At 43.4% G+C, this 14,990-nt stretch overlaps 1 long non-coding RNA gene across 1 annotated transcript in view; it reads left to right on the top strand.

The window, feature by feature from the left end:
• Nucleotides 1-1,026: 1,026 nt before the first annotated feature.
• The window catches only part of LOC118900978, a 21,811-nt gene continuing 7,847 nt past the window's right edge, over nt 1,027-14,990 (top strand). Inside the window, exons 1-2 of the long non-coding RNA XR_005021261.1 lie at nt 1,027-1,084; nt 8,856-8,948. This is a non-coding gene — a long non-coding RNA (uncharacterized LOC118900978). The remainder of the gene's footprint in view (nt 1,085-8,855; nt 8,949-14,990) is intronic.

The raw sequence follows: 14,990 nt of genomic DNA, 5'->3' as shown, positions 1-14,990 counted from the left end.
TGTATTTTGGGGTGTCTGTGGCCTTATTATGATTTTAGGCAGCCTCTCTGCTAATGGATGGGGCTGTGTTCCTGTCTTGCTAGTTGTTTGGCATAGGGTGTCCAGTGCTGTAGCTTGCTGGTCGTTGAGTGAAGCTGGGTCTTGATGTTGAGATGGAGATCTCTGAGAGATTTTCGCCGTTTGATATTACGTGGAGCTGGGAGGTCTCTTGTGGACCAGTGTCCTGAAGTTGGCTCTCCCACCTCAGAGGCACAGCCCTGATGCCTGGCTGGAGCACCAAGAGCCTTTCATCCTCACGGCTCAGAGTAAAAGGGAGAAAAAATAGAAAGAAAGAAAGAGGATATAATATAGTGAAGTAAAATAAAGCTATTATAAAGCAAAGCTATACAGACAAAATCTCACCCAGAAGCATATACATACACACTCACAAAAAAAGGAAAAGGGGAAAAATTAATATATCTGGCTCCCAAAGTCCACCTCCTGAATTTGGGATGATTCGTTGTCTATTCAGGTATTCAACAGATGCAGGCACATCAAGTTGTTTGTGGAGTTTTAATCCGCTGCTTCTGAGGCTGCTGGAAGAGATTTCCCTTTCTCTTCTTTGTTCGAACAGCTCCACAGCTCCGGGGGTTCAGCTTTGGATTTGGACCCGCCTCTGCGTGTAGGTCGCCTGAGGGCGTCTGTTCCCCGCCCAGACAGAACGGGGTTAAAGGAGCAGCTGCTTCGAGGGCTCTGGCTCACTCAGGCCGGGGGGGAGGGAGCGGTACGGAGGAGGCGGGGCGAGCCTGCTGCGTCAGAGGCGTCGTGACGTTGCAGCAGCCCGAGGCGCGTCGTGCGTTCTCCTGGGAAAGTTGTCCCTGGACCACAGGACCCTGGCAGTGGTGGGCTGCACCGGCTCCCGGGAGGGGCGGTGTGGAGAGTGACCTGGGCTCGCACACAGGCTTTTTGGTGGCGGCAGCAGCAGCCTTAGCGTCTCACGCCCATCTCTGGGGTCCGCGCTGATGGCCGCGGCTCAGGCCTGTCTCTGGAGCTCGTTTAGGCGGCGCTCTGAATCCCCTCTCCTCGCGCACCAGGAAACAAAGAGGTAAGAAAAAGTCTCTTGCCTGTTCGGCAGCTCCAGACTTTTTCCCGGACTCCCTCCCGGCTAGCTGTGGCGCACTAGCCCCTTCAGGCTGTGTTCATGCCGCCAACCCCAGTCCTCTCCCTGGGATCCGACCGAAGCCCGAGCCTCAGCTCCCAGCCCCGCCCGCTCCGGCGGGTGAGCAGACAAGCCTCTCGGGCTGGTGAGTGCTGCTCGGCGCCGATCCTCTGTGAGGGAATCCCTCCGCTTTGCCCTCCGCACCCCTGTGGCTGCGCTCTCCTCCGTGGCTCCGAAGCTTCCCCCCCTCCGCCACCCGCAGTCTCCGCCCGCGAAGGGGCTTCCTAGTGCGTGGAAACCTTTCCTCCTTCACAGCTCCCTCCCACTGGTGCAGGTCCCGTCCCTATTCCTTTGTCTCCGTTATCTCTTTTTTCTTTTGCCCTACCCAAGTACGTGGGGAGTTTCTTGCCTTTTGGGAGGTCTGACATCTTCTGCCAGCGTTCAGTGGGTGTTCTGTAGGAGCAGTTCCATGTGTAGATGTATTTCTAATGTATCTGTGGGAAGGAAAGTGATCTCTGCGTCTTACTCTTCCGCCATCTTCTCTCAAGACCACCCCATTTTAATGTTTTTATGTTGTTGTCTTCTAATCCGATCAGGAATTCCAGACAGTTTAGTAAACAGGTGAATGCAAAGCCAGGAGTGTATGAGTCAGCTTTTTCTTGGGATTTTTGTGTATTGTGGACAATCATATTGATTCCATATTGAAGGAACAAGTTCTTGGTACCTGAGTCACAGAGACCATACAAGGTCTTGCTACGTAGAGTGTGGTCCCTGGACCAGCAGTGCTGGCATGACCTGGGAGCTGGTTAGAAATGCAGAATCTCGGGCCACACCTCAGACCTCCTGAAGCAGAACCTGCATTTTAAAAGGATAGTCAGGGGATTTTGGTGCACACTGAGGTCTGAGAACCACTGACATAAGGGACCCAACACAGGGAGTGGACTGAAGGAAGTTAAGTGACACGTGACCTGCAAAGAGCCGGAAGCTGGGTCATTTTCAGCCGAACCTTGGGATTTCTCTAAATCCGGGAGCTTTCAGCTGCCTTGCATCATTATTGCTTTGCTCTTTTTCCCCTGGAGTTTCATTGACAAAGTTGTTGCTGTTACTTTTCTCCTGGCATATTAGGAGGATGCAATTCTTTTCAGGAGGTTGACAATTTTTTTCCATGCAGGCACATTTAGTCTTCTTAGTTCCTTATTCCCTTGGAGGGTCTTTGAAAGCAAGGACCGTTTAGTCTTTCTGGACTCATCTTCTAGACTGGACCTTTCTGGTCTTCCATTAGAATCCTTCTATTTCAAAGTGATTGAAGATTGTCCAGCCACCTAGCACCTCTCAGCCTTTTGACACTCATGCCCCATTTTGAAAAATGTAAAGATTCCATGTCGTACTATTCAGTGAAAAAAGCAAAGTCCAAAAGAGTGTTTATAGTATGCTACCCTTTGTGTAAGAAGGGGATATAAGAAAATAGGTGTCTGATCACTTGTGCAAAAGAAATACAGAGAGGATAAATCAGAAACCAAGGATGTTGGCTACCTATGGGAGGCAGGTGGGAAGGGTGGAGAGAAGAGGAAAATGGGAGAGGGTGGGAGGGAGGAGGAGGGAGCCATCCTTCTCTGAGAACATCTTATGTAACCAACTCTTCCTCTTAGACCATAGTAATGCTTCACATATCCCCCCAATGAATAAATAAATAAATAAATAAATAATTCAAAGCAACCAGGATGTGGATGGGGAGACCCAAAATGGGATACAAAGACTAACAAATGAATTAACTCTATTGCATCCAGACTGGATACTGTGAGGCTAAGGACAAAAAGAACTGTGTATAAACACTGCTTCTTATAGGAGTATAGGTTAGCAGGTCTGGAACTACTTTATGTATATAGTGGAATTGAACAAATAAGTAAATATATCATAGATAAATGAGAGCTGGGTTCTCACTGTTGGAGAAGGATGTTACAAATAAGAAGAGGAACCAGTATAAAATGACCCCTGGGGTATTATTAGTTTGGAATCATAGGTATCAGTATAAATCCATAGTTTTTAATATATATACAGAGAGAGAGAAAGAAAAAGATATGAGGGCCTAAAAGCAATACCACCTCAGTAATGATGAGCACACCTACAACCCAATATCAGGGTCTCTACACACCACTCTCCAATAAAAGGTTTCAGGGCTTTTGAAGAAGTGGCTGATTCTCAACCAGGGCATGGAAGACACCAGATGAGCCTGGAACATCTTGATTGCCAGAAAATAGGAAAATGCTCCAAAAAAACCATGAGCGTTTGTTAAAGAAAAATTCAGGAACTGTGAAGGAGCCAAAAATCTGAGCAACAAAATAAATAACGATAGAATTGAATTCTAACCTAGAATAAAATTAATGTACATAAATAAAATAAATATCCACATTAATATAATAAGGGAACAATAAAACACATAATTATGGTAAAATATACATAACATAAAGTTTACTACCTTAACCACTTTTAAGTGTACAGTTTTGTGGCATTAAGTACATTCACACTGTTGTACAGCCAACACCACCTTCCATCTCCAGACCTCTTTTCATCTTGCAAAACTGAAACTCTGCACCTGTTAAACAATAACTCCCCATTCTCCTCTGGCAACCACCATTCTGCCTTCTGCCTCTATGGATTTGACTACTCTGGGTACCTCATATAAGTCGAATCACACAGTATTTGTCCTTTTGTGACTGGCTTATTTCACTTAACATAATGTCCTCCGGGTTCATCCATGTTGTAGCATGTGTTAGAAGTTCCTTCCTTTTTAAAGGATGAATAATATTCTGATGCGTGTATTTACTACATTTTGTTTATCTGTGGACATGGGTTGCCTCTATCCCTTGGCTACTGTGAATAAAGCTGCTAAGAACATGTGAGATCCTGATTTTATATTTACAAATTCTTCACTAACTTATCAGATGTTTACAATATCTCCGGGAAACTGGGATCATTATTATTTTCTTGTTTTCCAGATGAGCAGGCAAAGTTTTGTGGTTACTGTGTGGCAGAGCAGGGTCTTGAATGCAGGTTTTCCAAATCAACAGTTCTTGAATTCTGGCTCCATTGATTAGACATGGGAGGCCACATATATCTTTCCTTTGCTTTTGTTAGGAAAGGGAATATTGCCTAGAAGAACATCTCCCAGTGACTTCACTGGATAATGGAGAGAGGGACAACCACCCTAGATTTCCAAAATAATGGGGGTACCTCTACCCTGGGTTTCCAAAACAATCTGAAACACGTTCAGGGGTCCAGAGTGAATATGGCTCTTCTTCCTGTGAACTCTTCTTTCCTATTCTGGAAGCCTCTGAGGCCTGGGGTGACAAGGTGAGGAGGGGATGCATCTCCCAAACCCACAATGATGGGGGATGCTCCACGATTCCAAGTCAGTCCCCCTAGATGTCCTCCTTCCATAGAGATCGGGGAATCTGATGCCCACAGGACCCTGGCTGGATGGGGGGTAGTAAAAGGAAGACCTGGGTTGGGGGGTGCAGTGGAGACAGCACTGGTTTCTGGGGTACCTGGTACCAGAGCCACCCGCTGTGCCTGGCCCACAGGAAAAGCTGTCTCCAGCCCTGCTGAAAGGCACCAAGACATTAACTGCCTGTAATTTTGACATGTCAGATACTTAATAAGGAACAAATTAGCACTTGGGTCTTTTTTTTTTTCCTGAGACAATCCAATTTCTACGCCAGGCACCAACTTCTATATTTCAAAATGCATTTTTGAAGGTTAATTAGAGAAGCAGCAGAGATAGTGTTTTCCAAGAGGGATTTTTCTGCTTCCTTCCAGGTCTGTGGATGGCAGAAAAAATAACTTTCGGACACTGTAAATTGAGTATGTGAAGCTGTGAGAATAAACCCATCTCATTAGTCATCGTGTCAATTACAGTATCTAAGGAACAATTTTGTAGCAATAGCATATTTATTTGATGTTTCGAAAGCTACCTGGACCCACTGTTAGGGTGGTATTTGCTCTTAATGCTCCAAGTACCTCTTTAACAAAATGGCACTCCATAAAAATTTAGTGTGTTCCTACTGTAATTACATGGCCCTCGTCATTTTTGCATTTATGATATAAACTATAATGGCTGTAAAATCCCACAATTAACTTTCCTTGCGCCAACATTTCATACTTGAGAAATTCTCATTACAAATTTCATTACTGATTCACTTATCTGTAATTTGTCCTATGTAACCTAAAGAATATTAACAAATTTAGAGTCACTTTTGCTCTATTTAAAACTAAATATAAAAGTCTCTCACCTAGCAAGTCAATCTTGATATCACAAAGGGCCCCGAAATGGCTGAAGTGCGGTAGTGAGGATGGGAAGGGGAAGAGACCATGTGATTGGGAAGAGTGGGGTGAATGTGGAGGGACATAAGCGGGGTGCCATTAAGCTCACCCACCTTCTCAGCGAGAGGCAAAACGCCCTTGACCAAGTCCCAGGGGAACAGAGCACAGCACACGGGGAAATGGTGGGGAAGGGACATGAAAGACTGGAGTTTCATATCCAGGGCCTGGGAATCCTCTCCACTTCTGGCTCAGTCTCTGTCTCTGGTGCTCCTTTCTCTCTTGGGGGCCAGGTTGGCTGGAGCAACTCCTGCAGGGTTGTAACCAGCTCTTTGGCTGAGTTGCTTTGGTAGAAAGTCTATCGAAGAAACTTTGTTGTTAGGAAATGGAAAAAGGGTTCAACAGGGGAGGAAAAGATGACTGGGAAGGTCCCCTTGAAATGCTACCTGCATTTCAATTTTCCGTCTCCCAGGGCACAGATTGGCTTGTGGTGAGATTTGGAGAAACTTACCACCTCCTCTATCCCCTACACACCCCGCTGTCCACCTTTTAAGGCAGAAACAAACCTACACCCACCTTAGAGTGAAGTGAAAGTTGACTGACCTGGTATCAGGAGACCGGAATTCTAATCTTCATTCTGTCACCTCCTTGCTGGGCGACAGGGACAAGCTTTGTGACCTGTCTGGGAAAGGAAGCGGTTTCACTAGAATGAGCACTGAGATGCCCTAAGTTCCCCCAAGGACAGTTCATTTCCTAGATCAACCCCAGAGCTTCTCTTCCTCCAGCAAACGGGTGACATGGAGGCCAGAAGTCCTGGGTTTCCATAACACTGATCTCCACCAGGAGCAACCTGAGTAAATATTTTCCCCCAATAACATCCTGTCTCAGCATTTTGCTGCCTTCCATAACTGCATTCATTTTATTCTAATTTGTAATTAACTTTTACAAAATTAAATTGGAGATAGAAAATTACTGTCCTGACCTAAATAATCCTGCTGCTGGATGTGGCAGTGTTAACACAATCAACAGTACGATTCATAAATGAAAGAAATGTTGTCATACTTACTACTTCTGTGTGCTCCATCTTTTATAGAATATTACTGTGTAAATTGAAATTTTATATGATTTAATAAACCTCAAAAAGGTATTATGGCCAAGTAACCGCATCACTGTAACAAATCGTCCTCCTACCTCATTACAGAGCTTTCTCCTCATGCAGGGCTCACAGCCTCATTATAAGAGCGGAGCCTTTGACAACCCAGAGCCCATTAAAAACACCTTGAAGAAAGGGTACCCCGCACTGTGGAGCTTCAAAATCTATACCAGACTGGCATCCTTGAGGACAGGTTTATAAAATGAGGAAACGGTTCCTTTCATTTTTCATCCTAGGAGTCAAGCAACAACCGTGTGATCTGGCCCCATCAGCCGGCCCCCCACACCCCTAGGTGACCCAGGCCAAGTTCCGCACGGACACAGACACTGCTGTCAAACAATCCAATGGCAGCAGAGGAGGGGTTTATTACTCTCCAAAGCCTTAGCTGGTTTTATAGGGTTACTACTTTAGATTTAAAGTTTCTTTGTTTTCGGAGCACCAGAGCTCCCTTATGCTGCTGATTGCCATTTTTCACAGGTTTCTGCCTCACCCAGGAATTCATTAGGGCGGTAGCAGAAGGCACCGTGGGCAGAGTGGACCGGCAGTGCCATTCCAGCCCCAGTGCCCAGTCTCTCCCGTTGGTGCCCATGCCTCCGCCACACGCCCCTGTTTTCCAATTTGGCATGAGGGCATGCAAGCGCTCTGATCATATGCAGTGGTTTTCTCGGAGCCTGGTGTGATTTCTGTAGCTTCCAGCCATGTGTGGGACACACTTGCACTGGAGAATTTAATGACTTGTTTTACTGCTCCCTGCCGCCATCAATATTTATCTATATTAACTGAAGAAAGGCATTTCTGAAGAAAGGTGTTTCACAGCTCTGAGCATTATACAGTAATTCTAAAGTCGTAAGTTGTACCAAATTCTATGGGCAAACACAGAGATACAGTGTGAATGGAAATAACCCAACTCTAGGTTTTTAAACTTGAATTGTCGGCAGCAATCTGGGAAACCAAAGGCAAAATTATTTGAGTTGCTAGAGGTGAGAATGACTGAGTAAAAAGCAATGGAAGCGATATTTTCTCTGCTTGGTTTTTCTTGAATTAACGAGAACACCTTGCAAGTGTATGTAATAGAGAAGAAAATTGCAGACAAGGCAATGAGACGATGCAGAAGAGAACCATGCTTCTTTCTGCCTTTCATCTTTCAGGCAAGCAAGCCTGGAATTCTCCCTTCCCTATTTCCCCTTATCCGCCTCTGCCTGGGTCAGTTTCTCACTCTCCGTTTCCCCCTGCCAGAGAGTCTTCTCTGACCCCATCTGATGCAGACATTTCCTGGTTTGCGTCTCTTCAATGCACTTGTCCAAAGAATATCTCACTTACGCGATGGTTTCTTCCCTTGCTTCCTGCTTGCCTCCCCACTAGCTTCTTGAAGGCACAGATGAGCCAGGCTCACTCGCTATTCTGCCCCCAGGAAGGAGCACAGGTACATGGTGGGTGAGGAGGTCACCTTCCATTTACAGAGTGTTATCTACCCTAGGAGATCACAGGATTGAAGCACAGTGGGTATTTCTACTATCTGACCACAGCATTTTGAGCCAAAGCCTTGAAAAGGATCATTTAAACATCTCATGCTTGAGCTTTCCTCAAAGACCAGCATTTTCAAGGGTCAAAGAATGTGGGAGACCAGTTGGGCCAAGCTTTCACCTTCCAGAGGAGAGAACGTAGTCTGAGAATGATTAAGAGGCTCATCTAAGGGCGTCTGGCACTTTGCAGTGGCAGAAGCAGCTCCAGAACCTGGGTTTCTGGTGACTTCTGGTTCTGGCTCTTTCTAGACACCGTACTCTGTCTCCAAAGTTAAGCTTTCCAGCCAACAGCTTCTAGAATGGCTTGACTTTCACATTCTGGTCTGAAATATACTTCCTATAATTCTCCCATCTTCAGAAATTATGTTTATGGGACATCTGGACAAGAGAATTAGTCCTCAATTCATAATAGATAAGGTTTACATTTTTAATGAATTCGAACTTCACAGAAACTTTATAACTGTACTATTAAGCCCGACACACTTAGGTTTTATATTAATCCAAGACTACTCACCCAGCAACTTTACACACTTTGGAAGAAACACGAGACTTGGAAATAGAAATAGTGAACAGAAGGACACGTGTTCAGGGGGAGTCTGATTCCCAGTCTTCCTGAAGTTGTAACAACCTGCTGTTATTTGGTGGATTCCATAAAATAGGACTGACACGTTACATATTTTCTTTAAAACAAAAGTAAAGTGGAATTAATTTATTTTCATTTTAGAGCTTGGAAGCACGCCTTGAATTAACCAGAGATGCCCTGGAGGATGAACGGCAAGGCTGAGAATCACTGAATTGAGAAGCTGAGAAGCAGTAGGTAAGACCTTGTGTATATCCATCTACATTCAGACATGACTCTTAACATGACTTATAAAGTGATTCATGTTCCTTAAATAAATAGACAGGCATAGATTTAAAAGAGGTCAAGAAAAAAAAGCTGTTCAGAAAACACTGGTGCATCCTGCTGTTTTCAGAAGACAAGGGGAGATATAGGTCTAATTTCATGCCATCCTAGGCCCCAGCACTCATGATAAATAAAATTGTCTACTAAAATAAAATATCCTTTCTCTCAGTTCCATCTGATTAACAACAGTTCTGAATAAAATTAATTGTCTATTTATTTGCTAAAATTATAATGTGCTATTTGCTTATCTATCTTTGCTAGGTAAAGAAAAGCATGGTTCATAATATGGGGCAGAATCTTGAAAAACAGGAAATATGTAAAGCTTTCTTTCAACATCAAATCAATGTCTCATTTTCTTAGTGATTAATTCAAAATGAGCATCCAGCTCTTAACGTTTTAACTGATGTACATCTCAATCTTTTATTTACTCTCTATACCGCCTAAGCAGGATCATTTTAATGTCAGTTGATCATCTTATTGATATTCCCCGTATGAGGTTGGTGGAACCTGCACAGACGATAAAACAGTTTTAGGTATCTCAAAATCAAGGTACAGAAGTATTTTCTTCATTCTTTCAAGCTAACAAGCACTGACAGGTATTCAAAGCATCAAACTGTCAACACTGGGACTTCTACTGTCGTCTGCATCATAATCTGTTTCTTAGTAACACTTGGTCCGAGCGGCAGTAATAGAATTAATTATACTTCATTTTGCTGCCTTTAACAGTATTGACCAAATTTAAGAACAAATGAGAAGTGCTTATCAAGCTTGAAGAAAATAATCCATCAGTGGCACAATTTAAATTCTCTGCAGTTCTCTTATTAATCAAAGTAACACTTACTATCCTATCTCCACTTCCCATTAACAGTCATTAAGCCCTGCTGCTGATTGAAGCAATTTCTTTAGGGATCTCAACCTCATTTTTAAGAGAACCTTGTTTAATGGAAAACAATATCATATAAACGCGGCGACTTAGTAGGAAGAAGGTTCTTCAATCGTGTTCTGACCTTGATATTTCTCAACGGTGTAAGTTCAAAAAGTACACAACTGCGAGCTTGGGAACTTCAAGAGTGGATGGGCTGCCCTTGCCTCAGCACCTGAAGGAGGCATGAAGCCAACAAGCAAAGCATAGACTTGGGTTAAACACCTTGCCAGCCCTTCCAAGCTACTGGGGTCCCCGGGTTATTCTTTCACTCACAGGGTCAGATGCATCTCAGAAACAGGGAACACACTGAGAAGTGTTAACCAGGAATACCTTGGTCTTGACTTGTGGCTCTGAGCAGGCACATGGCAAGACGTCTGGAGTCGGAAGACATGTCCTGAGGCAGTACTCAACCCTACTAACCCGCGGCATCTTTTTTTTTTTTTTTTAACATCTTTATTGAAGTATAATTGCTTTACAATGGTGTGTTAGTTTCTGCTTTATAACAAAGTGAATCAGTTATACATATACATATGTTCCCATATCTCTTCCCTCTTGCATCTCCCTCCCTCCCACCCTCCCTATCCCACCCCTCTAGGTGGTCACAGAGCACAGAGCTGATCTCCCTGTGCTATGCGGCTGCTTCCCACTAGCTATCTATTTTATATTTGGTAGTGTATATATGTCCATGACACTCTCTCACCCTGTCACATCTCACCCCTCCCCCTCCCCATATCCTCAAGTCCATTCTTTAGTAGGTCTGTGTCTTTATTCCTATCTTGCCACTAGGTTCTTCATGTCCTTTTTTTTTTTTTTCCTTAGATTCCGTATATATGTGTTAGCATACTGTATTTGTTTTTCTCTTTCTGACTTACTTCACTCTGTATGACAGACTCTAACTCCATCCACCTCATTACAAATACCTCCATTTCATTTCTTTTTATGGCTGAGTAACATTCCATTGTATATATGTGCCACATCTTCTTTATCCATTCATCCGATGATGGACACTTTGGTTGCTTCCATGTCCTGGCTATTGTAAATAGAGCTGCAATGAACATTTTGGTACATGACTCTTTTTGAATTATGGTTTTCTCAGGGTATATGCCCAGTAGTGGGATTGCTGGGTCATATGGTAGTTCTATTTTTAGTTTTTTAAGGAACCTCCATAGTGGCTGTATCAATTTACATTCCCACCAACAGTGCAAGAGTGTTCCCTTTTCTCCACGCCCTCTCCAGCATTTATTGTTTCTAGATTTTTTGATGATGGCCATTCTGACCGGTGTGAGATGATACCTCATTGTAGTTTTGATTTGCATTTCTCTAATGATTAAGGATGTTGAGCATTCTTTCATGTGTCTGTTGGCCATCTGTATATCTTCTTTGGAGAAATGTCTGTTTAGGTCTTCTACACATTTTTGGATTGTAACCCGCGGCATCTTGAGCAAGTTGTCTATTCTTTCTGTTTCCATTTTTCCTTTGAAATAGAAATAATACTATCATCTGCTAGACTTACTTTTCCAAACTGTTGTAGAAAGCACATGAGAAAATGTATGTGAACGTCCTCTGCAATTGTTAAACCCTCTGCAAACGTGAACTATCCGAGTCATAGAAGTCACTGATGGTGTATCGTTCGACACTATCCCCAGGTCCTTGCCGGATGCTGATCCGTAGTAGGTGCCCAATTAAGCACTGAATTAATACTAAAGAAGCCTTATTTCTAAAAATGAGAATAAGGTAATCCATGTGATTAAAGTGAAACAATGGTCTTTTCAAAAACACCTGTAATACGTGTGGAGTGGAAGGGGCCATGGGTGCACAAAGCACAACTCTAGGGCACTGGGTGAAAACAATGCATTCCTAGAATCAGGGGAATTTGGAGGGCAATGTCTTTGGGGCTAACAAGAGTTCTGTGATCAGTATGATTGAGGAAATAGTGATCTTAAGAGGAAAAAAACCAGAGAATGTTGGTGATTGGTGAGGTAAAGCAACACCCACATGCCAGTTTGGTGGTGCCAGAAAAGATGTTACTGCTGGGACAACTTCCTCACCAAGTACCCCCTGCCTTCTGCCCCTTGGGATTCAATTTCAGTGCCACTGACAGCAGCTTCAGTAGCTGGGCTGTTAAATAGTCGTCACCAAGTTGAATGCAAAGGAATCACATATCAAGGTTGGGGATGGACTTGGGCATTAAGCTCTAGGACAGCATGTTATCCACCAGTGTACAGTGTCAGGGCATCTAGTTTTCTAGACTCTCACCTCTTCCTCTGCATAAACCCTTGGAAACCAGTATTTCCTTCTGGTTATTCATTGTAATTCACCATAATCCCAATATTTATAAAAGCCATATACAACATGGCACTGGTTATAAAAAATTTCAAGGTGGTAAAACACTCAGTATTCATCCTGTTCCATCTTATGCATGAAGAAACTGGCTCAGAGAGGTCCAGTGGCTTGCCTGAGGTCACCCAGCTGGGCATGGTTGGCCAACTGAACTCATTCAGAAGTGACCTCACTCTTTTGAGCAGCATTCTGAGATCTGTTGTGAAGCCCTTCACTTTCTCCCAGAGAAGGCTGTGTACCTATGAAGGAGGCCCAAAGAGCCCTCTCAGGAAGGACTTCTGCACAGGCCTGTCCCCTTCTTATTTTTATGCTTTAAGCATGGAACCCTTTTGCTTTGGGTTGGCTCAAAGATAAGGGTTTCAGAGATCGGACAGGTGAGACAGATGCATTATTTTCCTTTAATGGTCAAAGTCCTAGGAGAGATCAATCAAGACCTGGACCTGAATTTGCTTGGCCAGCATAGACGTGAAGACGCTTTTCAATAGGCTGTTGGGCCTGATGAATAAAGACAATCAAATAAACAAGGAAGAGATGGAACCACCGCAGATTCCGATGACCACTGATGTTTCCAACTGCAAACCATGCCCTGCTCTTGAGATGTTCCCAGAGGCCAAAAGAGAGCAGAGTTCAGCAGGGAGTGAATTTTCTTGCCTTGAAGAGATGAAGGGCACCATCCACCACTTAATTTCTGATAAGACATTAAATGCATGATTCTCATCTTTAAGAAATGAAACACTGAGCTGAATTTTGCATCAATGGAATACCTACTCCTGTTAAAGCACTTATAAAGGAAAACATCTACAAAATGTCCCATTAGGCTGATACATTTATAACACTATGAAAAGTATGCCAGCAGTTTCAAAGCCGACTAGAGCATTGTGTTTAAAGAGTATGAATGGATTTGAGTTTAGCAATATTTCATTAACAAGAACAAGTTTAGCCATCACATCCCTTCCCAATATTTCCCACATTTACTTTCAACTAGGCATCTGTATGCCATGACAGAATGTGGACATCATCTTAAAAAATCAGTTGTAAAATGAATGATATTAAATGGACTTTCACAGCGTGAAGACATGGAAATATATTCTCATCTTGATGTGTGGGGCTGTACAGACATAAATGCCATTAGCATTAATGGTAATTATGTGCGTAAATCCCCATGCTCCGGATGAGACTATGCCCCTTAGTTTGCAAATACAATAACGGGCTCATTTTTGAGACTAGAAACAGCTGAGACTTTCTTCCCCCCTCTCACTGGAAGAGAGATCCAGAGTGGCTTAGAGCGTAAAATCTGATCACCCGCTTTCCCAAAACATGCAGTTCAAGCACTTTAAAACCCTTTTACCTCGGAAAAGCTGCAGATGTAGAAAAAAGTCTCAAACTGCAGTCTGAGTACTCCAGTAATTTATGCCAGATCATTTATAGTTCCCTGTCACCTGCTAGGGTGGGTACGCTGCAGGAGCTATACACTCTCATAGCCAACTTGTTTTATTATGGTCTGATAAGTAGCAAGAATAATATTTTTCAGTCAACCCAGAAAAGGCTGTTTAGCTACAATGAAAATTTGCAGAAAGTAAGCAAATTTAGCATCCTGCTCACCAAAGCCAATATATTCTAATCTTATTAAAACATGCAGGTAGATGACAGTGCCAGGGAAAAGGTTCAAGTCTTCTGTTTTTAATTCTTAAATTAATAAGGCGGTATGACCCAGTGCTTGGTTAGGCCTCACCTTATACAGTAGGAAAACAAGAAGTCCTCTTTGCCAAAAAGTCAGAAGACATTACCACAGAGGGCCGCCTGCTTTATAACTTTACAAACACTTCATCAGGAGAAGACGGGGCAAGGAGACATGTGTAATTAAAATATACTAAAAAAACAAGCCATTGTGGCTTTCAATTACAATGGAACTAAGAAGCAACCATATTATTTCTACAAACTATTTTCACTTAGCACAGTTCAGATGGAATTATTGCCATGACCTTTTAAAAATGTGAAATAGTGAATCAATACCCTTTCAGAGGCAAGATTGCAGGAGCAGGATTGGCCGTGCTGTAATAGTGTGTATTTCTGCATCAGAAGGCAGTTGAAACCTAATTATCGTCAATCACATACAAGGTAGCTCCCCTTCCTGATGAGCCCAGGCGGGCAGCAGCATGCCCGGGAGGGTCTGTGCATGTGAGTCTTCGTGGAGGAGGAGCACGTGTGGTGAAGGGGCCGGGGGATCTCGGAAGCCCTGGGCCGGCAGAGTAAGGCTTACAGGTGAGTTATAGGGACTGTCACTCATTTACAATAACTAACACTGGCCTGTCAGAAACAGCCACCTGTAAATGATGTATGAATGGCTGGCAGCCTGCCATCCCCCAATAGACCTTGCAGCCAAGAACCACGTTTTATTGTTGAGGTCATCGGAATGCTTACTTGGATACATGCCATATACTATTAAAAAATAACAAACAGCCAATCAGCAACATTTCTTAAGGCTCAAGGGCAAAATAGCCAACCTTCCTTTAGAAAATAGAAAACGAACATCCAAGATCCATTTTAGCAGGTAATTTTTTAAATTACTTTTCCCTAGATATAGAGAAGCAACACTCTGGAGAAGCCTGAGGCTGGCGATACAATGTCAGGTGGAGAGAATACATATGGATATTCACTTTTCCTAAGCTCTTTTATCCATGATACCAGCA

This window comes from Balaenoptera musculus, chromosome 9 (genome assembly GCF_009873245.2).
Source record: "Balaenoptera musculus isolate JJ_BM4_2016_0621 chromosome 9, mBalMus1.pri.v3, whole genome shotgun sequence".
Classification (NCBI taxonomy): domain Eukaryota; kingdom Metazoa; phylum Chordata; class Mammalia; order Artiodactyla; family Balaenopteridae; genus Balaenoptera; species Balaenoptera musculus.
This window is presented reverse-complemented; position numbering and strand designations above follow the sequence as displayed.